General features: G+C 40.7%; 1 protein-coding gene across 3 annotated transcripts in view; it reads right to left on the reverse strand.

Annotated features, from left to right (window-relative positions):
• Positions 1-5,785, reverse strand: part of Sur-8 (leucine-rich repeat protein shoc-2) — a 203,127-nt gene extending 197,342 nt beyond the window's left edge. Inside the window, exon 1 of one of the 3 annotated variants that reach the window (XM_071693535.1) lies at positions 5,624-5,785. The gene's annotated coding sequence lies outside the window, so the exon portion shown is untranslated. Of the gene's footprint in view, positions 1-5,186 lie in introns of all 3 variants that reach the window. The other 2 variants (XM_071693536.1, XM_071693538.1) reach the window with 2 other exon arrangements.
• Between the last annotated feature and the right edge of the window lie 2,490 nt (positions 5,786-8,275).

Genomic DNA, 8,275 nt, shown 5'->3' on the forward strand with positions numbered 1-8,275 from the left:
TGGACGTGTATGTATATACATGTGTATGTGGGTGGGTTGGGCCATTCTTTCGTCTGTTTCCTTGCGATACCTCACTAATGTGGGAGACAGCAACAAAGCAAAATGAATAAATAATATATATATATATATATATATATATATATATATATATATATATATATATACATATATATGGAGGGAACGAGGAGAAGTGGTAGACCAAACCGGTGGTGGAAAGATGTAGTGAAAAAGATTTTGAGTGATCGGTGCCTGATCATGCAGGAGCGTGAAAGGCGTGCAAGAAATAGAGTGAATTGGAACGATGTGGTATACCAGGGTCAACGTGCTGTCAATGGATTGAACCAGGGCATGTGAAGCGTCTGGGGTAAACCATGGAAAGTTCCGTGGGGCCTCGATGTGGAAAGTGAGCTGTGGTTTCGGTGCATTATACATGACAACTAGAGACTGAGTGTGAACGAATGAGGCCTTTGTTGTCTTTTCCTAGCGCTACCCCGCACACATGAGGGGGGAGGGGGATGGTATTCCATGTGTGGCGAGGTGGCCATGGGAATGAATAAAGGCAGTGTGAATTGTGTGCATGGGTATATATGTATGTGTCTGTGTGTGTATATATATGTGTACATTGAGATGTATAGGTATGTATATTTGCGTGTGTGGACGTGTGTGTATATACATGTGTATGGGGGTGGGTTGGGCCATTTCTTTCGTCTGTTTCCTTGCGCTACCTCGCAAACGCGGGAGACAGCGACAAAGCAAAATAAATAAATAAATAAATAAATAAAATATATATATATATATATATATATATATATATATATATATATATATATATATATATATATATATATTCATATATTTTGCTTTGTCGCTGTCTCACATCAGTGAAGAGGGCTAATGGGGAGGTAATAACAAGTAGTGGTGATGTGAGAAGGAGATGAAGTGAGTATTTTGAAGGTCTGTTGAAGGTGTTAGATGATAGCATAGCGATATAGGGTGTTTTGCTCAAGGTGGTGTGTGAAGTGAGAGGGTTAGGGAGAATGATTTGGTAAACAGAGAAGAGATAGTGAAAGGTTTGCGAAAAATGAAAGCCGGCAAGGCAGCAGGTTTGGATAGTATTGCAGTGGAATTTTTTAAAAAAGGGGATGACTTTGTTGTTGACTGGTTGGTAAGGATATTTAATGTATGTATGACTCATGGTGAGGTGCCTGAGGATTGCCGGAATGCATGCATAGTGCCAATGTACAAAGGAAAAGGAGATAAAGGTGAGTGCTCAAATTACAGAGGTATAAGTTTGTTGAGTGTTCTTGGGAAACTATATGGGAGGGTATTGATTGAGAGGGTGAAAGCATGTACAGAGCATCAGATTGGGGAAGAGCAGTGTGGTTTCAGAAATGGTAAAGGATGTGTGGATCAGGTGTTTGCTTTGAAGAATGTATGCGAGAAATACTTAGAAAAGCAAATGAATTTGTATGTATCATTTATGGATCTGGAGAAAGCATATGATAGAGTTGACAGAGATGCTCTGTGGAAGGTATTAAGAAAATATGGTGTGGGAGCAAGTTGTTAGAAGCAGTGAAAAGTTTTTATTGAGGATGTAAGACATGTGTATGAGTAGGAAGAGAGGAAAGTGATTGGTTCTCAGTGAATGTCGGTTTGCAGCAGGGGTGCGTGATGTTTCCATGGTTGTTTAATTGGTTTATGAATGGGGTTGGAACAGTTTTGGAGAGAGGGGCAAACATGCAGTCTGTTGTGGATGAGAGGGCTTGGGAAGTGAGTCAGTTGTTGTTCACTAATGATACAGCGCTGGTGGCTGATTTGGGTGAAAAACTGCAAAAGCTGGTGACTGAGTTTGGTAAAATGTGTGAAAGAAGAAAGCTGAGAGTAAATGAGAATAAGAGCAAGGTTATTAGGTACAGTAAGGTTGAGGGACAAGTCAACTGGGAGGTAAGTTTGAATGGAGAAAAACTGGAGGAAGTGAAGTGTTTTAGATATCTGGGAGTGGATTTAGCAGCAAATGGAACCATGGAAGCAGAAGTGAATCATAGAGTGGAGAAGGGGGTGAATGTTCTGGGAGCGGTTAAAAATGTGTGGAAGGCGAGATCATTATCTTGGAAAGCAAAAATGGGTATGTTTGAAGGAATAGTGGTTCCAACATTATATGGTTGCGAGGCTTGGGCTATAGATAGAGTTGCATGGAGGTGGGTGGATGTGTTGGAAATGAGATGTTTGAGGACAATATGTGGTGTGAGGTGGTTTGATCGAGTAAGTAATGAAAGGGTAAGAGAGTTATGTGGGAATTAAAGTGTGTGGTTGAGACAGCAGAAGAGGTTGTTTTATATGGTTTGGTCACATGGAGAGAATGAATGAATATATGTCAGTGAAAAAGATTTTAAGCAATCGGGGCCTGAACATGCAGGAGGGTGAAAGGCGTGCAAGGAACAGTGTGAATTGGAACAATGTGATATGCCGGGGTCGACGTGCTATCAATGGATTGAACCAGGGCATGTTAAGCGTCTGGAGTAAACCATGGAAAGTTTTGTGGGGCCTGGATGTGGAGAGGGAGCTGTAATTTTGGTGCATTATACATGACAGCTAGAGAGCGAGTGTTAACAAATGTGGCCTTTGTTGTCTTTTCCTAATGCTACGTCGTGCACATGTAGGGGGAGGGGGTTGTCATTTCATGTGTGGTGGGGTGCAATGAATGAAGGCAGCAAGTATGAATCATGTTTTTTTTTTTTTTTTTTTTTTTTTTTTTTTTTTTATACTTTGTCGCTGTCTCCCGCGTTTGCGAGGTAGCGCAAGGAAACAGACGAAAGAAATGGCCCAACCCCCCCCATACACATGTACATACACACGTCCACACACGCAATATACATACCTACACAGCTTTCCATGGTTTACCCCAGACGCTTCACATGCCTTGATTCAATCCACTGACAGCACGTCAACCCCTGTATACCACATCGCTCCAATTCACTCTATTCCTTGCCCTCCTTTCACCCTCCTGCATGTTCAGGCCCCGATCACACAAAATCCTTTTCACTCCATCTTTCCACCTCCAATTTGGTCTCCCTCTTCTCCTCGTTCCCTCCACCTCCGACACATATATCCTCTTGGTCAATCTTTCCTCACTCATTCTCTCCATGTGCCCAAACCACTTCAAAACACCCTCTTCTGCTCTCTCAACCACGCTCTTTTTATTTCCACACATCCCTCTTACCCTTACGTTACTTACTCGATCAAACCACCTCACACCACACATTGTCCTCAAACATCTCATTTCCAGCACATCCATCCTCCTGCGCACAACTCTATCCATAGCCCACGCCTCGCAACCATACAACATTGTTGGAACCACTATTCCTTCAAACATACCCATTTTTGCTTTCCGGGATAATGTTCTCGACTTCCACACATTTTTCAAGGCTCCCAAAATTTTCGCCCCCTCCCCCACCCTATGATCCACTTCCGCTTCCATGGTTCCATCCGCTGACAGATCCACTCCCAGATATCTAAAACACTTCACTTCCTCCAGCCTCTCACCATTCAAACTCACCTCCCAATTGACTTGACCCTCAACCCTACTGTACCTAATAACCTTGCTCTTATTGACATTTACTCTTAACTTTCTTCTTCCACACACTTTACCAAACTCCGTCACCAGCTTCTGCAGTTTCTCACATGAATCCGCCACCAGCGCTGTATCATCAGCGAACAACAACTGACTCACTTCCCAAGCTCTCTCATCCCCAACAGACTTCATACTTGCCCCTCTTTCCAAAACTCTTGCATTTACCTCCCTAACAACCCCATCCATAAACAAATTAAACAACCATGGAGACATCACACACCCCTGCCGCAAACCTACATTCACTGAGAACCAATCACTTTCCTCTCTTCCTACACGTACACATGCCTTACATCCTCGATAAAAACTTTTCACTGCTTCTAACAACTTGCCTCCCACACCATATATTCTTAATACCTTCCATATACATGTGTATATATGTATATGTCCGTGTATGTATATGTTGAAATGTAAAGGTATGTATATGTGCGAGTGTGGACATGTATGTATATGCATAAGTATGTGGGTGGGTTGGGCCATTCTTTCATCCGTTTCTAGTACACTGTGGATATTTCGAAGCAGCTCCATAACCATGTCATGACAAGAAACATTACGATGGTTGTGAAAGGAAATTCACAAATTTAGCTCTGTATTGCTATTTGATTTGAATACTGAGTAATTTTCTTCACAATACAGTACAGGTTTAGTGCTATAAGAATACAATAACAGTTGTGGAGCAATATTTTGAGCATACTTGACTAAATGACAGAAAATAGGGCAATAATGGTGAAGGTTATCTTTCTATAACTGGGAATTTGTAAAATCATGTAAATGTAGATAATACACTCATAAAATAACATACTCATAAAAACCTCATCTAACGTTATCAAGCAGCAGAAATAATACTAGCAACATATCAATGTCAAATCTATCTGCTGCTAGGGATCTCATGGCTGCTTGATGTGTTAATTGTCTGTTGTCATTCAGCAACATTTACAAAGTGCTCAGTCATGGGTGTCACTGTTCTATGGCAAATTACCATTTACAAAATCTCTTGACTAATAAAGTTAGGTATGGCTTTCATGAAGTCTTGATTTTTTACATTCAATTAGTTTTACTTGTTTTACCCATAGCTTCAATGTTATATCACAGTCACCTTATCAAATATTGTTTAAGAAAATCTAAAGCTAAGATCATGCTCTGAAACTGCTACTGTATTCTCTAAACAATACAAAACCACTGCAGAGAGATAACTGTATCAAAACTAACATTAGTGCTGAGCTAAACTCATAAATTGCCATGATAATTCCACAGCCCACTTCACAATAACCTTTTTTTTTTTTTGCATAAAAGTTTATTCTAAGAGCTATGAAACCAATGAAGACTGCCCTTAGGAGGAGGGCGGGGGGAGTGTATCAAAGAGCATACATATTTAAAGACATGACAAAATAAGCTTTCACAATCAACACCATTTGCGAATATTTACAAATTATATAAAAACATTTAAAGCATAGCTCTTTTAAGCTAATGACCTACTACGATACTAACTAATCTAAAGCTGCCTGCAACAGTGTATTAATTGTAAATCTATCGACAAAAATTGGTATTTACGATTTACCTCATGACAATGCCATTTGCTAATGTTAATGCCTAATTAGCTGTCTTCTTATCAGTCCCAACACTTCACTCTCACTGTCATCATTCTCATTAATTCACTCAAAACCTCTCACAGATCCTGCCAGGTTTGTAGTATGAAACACTATCAGATGATGTTCCACATTAACTGGTAAATACACTGGACATTCTTAGCGTTTCCAGGCAATTTATTAATTATTTCATTATCACCATTACACTAAGTGTCCAGTGTAAGGATCAGAAGAAGGATGGGCGTGGGATAAGCCCTGCACACACCTGCATCCCACCACAACATCCACCTGCTTGACGGTACATCCACCTAATATCACTCTCCAAGCGATGCATCTCCACTCTAAACAAAATGGGATTTTCAAGATGTCCAGCTCATTATTTCAATTGATATCCTGGTTTTCAGCTTACCTCATAATGCTAACGCGGCGTGTAAAATCATCTTTAGTATTCCAATGTGCCTTAAGATTAAAAATGGAAGTGGCAACAGGGCACTTAACAGTAAATTTCACTACAAATTGCGGAGATGTATCTCGCGTCAACTCTTGCCAAGCAATGTCTGCCTGCGCCAACTCTGCTGCGCACCTACAAGATTAAGAACAGACCAAGAATGAAAGTATAATTTAGCTTTGCCAGATTTTCATTTTCATTTGTTATTGTTTTACGAATTAAATATTTAGTATGAATTGATGTAATGCACTTAAGCACATCAAATTGAACCCTAATGATAACGTAAACGAAGAATTTTATCCGTACTTCAACCTACTTACTACGAGGTTCCAAGTACAAATTGGACGTAAACTCTGCTCACTGGCAATACATACCTTCATCGGTCAGTACTTTCCTCTGAACATTATTGACTAGTAACACATCCCGAGTTGTCTCGCTTCATTACTACTCTGTGCATCTCTGGATAGACAGTGAAGCCACACTTTCCTAATCATTTTACGGATTAAATTCTCTATTTCGGGGTAAGCATTAATAACCAAAGACGTCTCTGGTAAACAAAGTTTTCATGAGAGAGTACAACATACTGTTTCATCACTGTATTGCTTGACTAGAAGTTGGTTTTATCCCTTGTAGCACCTTGGCTTACTTTGGTATGTTTCCCATGCATTTTATGGTATATTTCACCATTAATTTTCACTTCCAATGAAATTTCATGAGTGCATAATGTATGAAAGACGACACCTAAGTGCGTATAAGCTGATCCCTTTTCAATCAAATTATATTCTCATAATTAGCCTTAGCCACCCTTTTACAATTTTCCATTCATTGAACCGTCAGCATTTTGTGCCTGTGTAAACAAACAGGTGGCTTAATTTGTGAAAATAGGAACAAAATTGAATTGTGGGAGGAAGTTTTGTCCACCTTCAGCACCAACGTCTTTTCTCTTGGATATTCTTTGTCAGTCAGGGACTTTCTTGTCACATTTAGCTGTATACATAGAAGTCTGCAGGGCGGTATTTCGTAGGGGGTAAACCTAGAAATTTAGAACTTGTAAGCAACCTTCAACGACATAGTACTAAGAGGGTATTAGACATGCTTTCATTTAAATTGATCGAAATCATTCAAGTACGAATGTATACTGAATGAAAGGAAAAGTAGTTCATTTCTTTATATATATATATATATATATATATATATATATATATATATATATATATATATATATATATATACACATATATATATACATATATATATTTATTTATTTATTTTGCTTTGTCGCTGTCTCCCGCGCCTGCGAGGTAGCGCAAGGAAACAGACGAAAGAAATGGCCCATAACCAACCCCCACACACATGCACACACACACACGTCCACAGACGCAAACATACACACCCACACATCCCAACGTACACACATATATATACACACACACACACACACACATAAACACACATGCACCCAATTCACACTGTCTGCCCCCTACTCACCCCCATCGCCACCCCGCCACACACGGAATAACATCCCCCTCCCCCCTCATGTGCGCGAGGTAGCGCCAGGAAAAGACAACAAAGGCCCCATTCGCTCACACTCAGTCTCCAGCTGTCATGCACTAATGCCCGAAACCACAGCTCCCTTTCCACATCCAGGCCCCACAGAACTTTCCATGGTTTACCCCAGACGCTTCACATGCCCTGGTTCAATCCATTGACAGCACGTTGACCCCGGTATACCACATCGATCCTATTCACTCTATTCCTTGCCCTCCTTTCACCCTCCTGCATGTTCAGACCCCGATCACTCAAAATCTTTTTCACTCCATCTTTCCACCTAAAATTTGGTCTCCCACTTCTCCTCGTTCCCTCCACCTCCGACACATATATCCTCTTTGTCAATCTTTCCTCACTCATTCTCTCCATGTGCCCAGACCATTTCAAAACACCCTCTTCTGCTCTCTCAACCACGCTCTTTTTATTTCCCCACATCTCTCTTGCCCTTACATTACTTACTCGATCAAACCAACTCACACCACATATTGTCCTCAAACATCTCATTTCCAGCACATCCACCCTCCTGCGCACAACTCTATCCATAGCCCACGCCTCGCAACCATACAACATTGTTGGAACCACTATTCTTCAAACATAGCCATTTTTGCTTTCCGAGATAATGTTCTCGACTTCCACACATTCTTCAAGGCTCCCAGGATTTTCTCCACCTCCCCCACCCTTTTAGAATATACGGTGTGGGAAGCAAGTTGTTAGAAGCAGTGAAAAGTTTTAATCGAGGATGTAAGGCATGTGTACGTGTAGGAAGAGAGGAAAGTGATTGGTTCTCAGTGAATGTAGGTTTGCGGCAGGGGTGTGTGATGTCTCCATGGTTGTTAAATTTGTTTATGAATGGGGTTGTTAGGGAGGTGAATGCAAGAGTTTTGGTAAGAGGGGCAAGTATGCAGTCTGTTGTGGATGAGAGAGCTTGGGAAGTAAGTCAGTTGTTGTTCGCTGATGATACAGCGCTGGTGGCTGATTCATGTGAGAAACTGTAGAAGCTGGTGACTGAGTTTGGTAAAGTGTGTGAAAGAAGAAAGTTGAGAGTGAATGTGAATAAGAGCAAGG

This window comes from Panulirus ornatus, chromosome 55, assembly GCF_036320965.1.
Source record: "Panulirus ornatus isolate Po-2019 chromosome 55, ASM3632096v1, whole genome shotgun sequence".
NCBI lineage: Eukaryota > Metazoa > Arthropoda > Malacostraca > Decapoda > Palinuridae > Panulirus > Panulirus ornatus.